Below are 1,625 nucleotides of genomic sequence, written 5' to 3' on the forward strand. Positions count from 1 at the left end.
CAATAAGGTAGTGGTGATAAATGTGAAAATATTGTTTGTGGAAATTGTAGGTCAAGGCCATGCCTACATCTTCTGTTTAATGTACTGACCCTTTACTATATTATGACCCTTCTAAATATCTCCTGGAGAGGGTACGTAAATAGAGTATTTCCAGGGAATGATAAAAGGTACTGGGGCTCTTCAGCGGGAAATGACCAAGAAAGAGGTTACCACTGAGCAGGGTGCTTTGAGTTGGGCCTCCATTCCCACAACAACCCTATGAGAGGTACTCTCTTCAGCCTCATGTTATCCCAAGGTCACACAGTCACACAGTTCCCAGCCAAGCTAGGAACTCAGGCCTCCCTCACTATTGGACACTCTTAACCCTCTGCCCAGGCTTTTGTAAGTGTGGTCCATGAACGAATGGTCTTCACATTACCAGGGAGCTTGTTAGAAAATCAGAATTTCAATCTGCATTGTCACAAGATTCTCCAGTAATTAATCTGCACACTAAACTTTGAGAAGTGCTAATAGCCTGCTTGGTCTAGAAAAGAAAGGATTTAGGGGAGGTGCATTCATTTCTTTATGTGTCTACAGCACTGCCACAGGCAAGACAAGAGACACACATCTGAGTGGTAGAGTCATACTCACTGTAAGAAAGGCATTTCTAATGACCACAACTGTCTCCACATGATGATAGTGGCCTGGAAAAGCTAAGCTCCCCATCACTGGAAAGGTGCAATAGAAGCTGGTGATCCCTTTCGGAAGATGTCAAAGGTGTCAAACTACATCTTTTTAGACCTTAGTCCACATATGGTGCTCTTCTATGCCAATGTCATGGATCCAAAAGTCTGAACAAGGGAGATTCATGAGTGAAACATGAGTAAAACATTTGCTTATAAAAGGAGCTCTGGGGAAATCTGAATTATATTCATGTCAAAAGCATCTTGGCCCAGATCACACCATGACATTAGACACAATTGTCTTGTGTGTACCTTCCACACCATTCACATATAAAATCCAAGGTGAGCAGGGAGAGCTGCAGACCATGTCACTAGAGCCTGTTACCACCTGCTTACATGTCTTCAGTAGCACCCCAGCAGAGCCATCTAAGCAGAGTTCATCCCCGTCATGGGGACTCTGGGTGGATCCAGGATGAGACCTGACCCTGGTGGTGGTTCTCTCCCTCACATCTCCTGACAGGATGCCCAAACTTACCTGGGCTCTACAAATTCCTGGACATTTGTCAACAAACAGTCCATACTGTGCTTCTAATTCCTCTCATCAGACTTTCCAAATGTGGAGAAAGAGCAGCTAAAGATAGGAAAGCTCCCCAGAGACTCTGATCACCCAGATTCATAAAGGCCATCCATTGCAAACTGCCTGCACATGGGCCCAACTCACATGGTGAGGCACTGCCCACACCCAGAGTTCTGCCCAGTAGAGGAAGAGCACATCTGGGTTTGCCTGTAGACAGGGAGAAGGCAGAAGAGCCACCTTCTTTGGGTGGAAAGTTGTGAATGAGCAAAAGCACAGACAGGCTTGAGGACTGCCCAGCAAGGCCACCAGCCCTGCCCAGAATCAGGCCCAGGCACATCCTGAAGCTCTCAAAGGAGACTCTGGCTTGATCTTTCTCACAGGGAGGA

The sequence above is a fragment of the Sturnira hondurensis genome, unplaced genomic scaffold (genome assembly GCF_014824575.4).
Source record: "Sturnira hondurensis isolate 20B ecotype Veracruz unplaced genomic scaffold, ASM1482457v3 Scaffold0009125, whole genome shotgun sequence".
Taxonomy (NCBI): Eukaryota; Metazoa; Chordata; class Mammalia; order Chiroptera; family Phyllostomidae; genus Sturnira; species Sturnira hondurensis.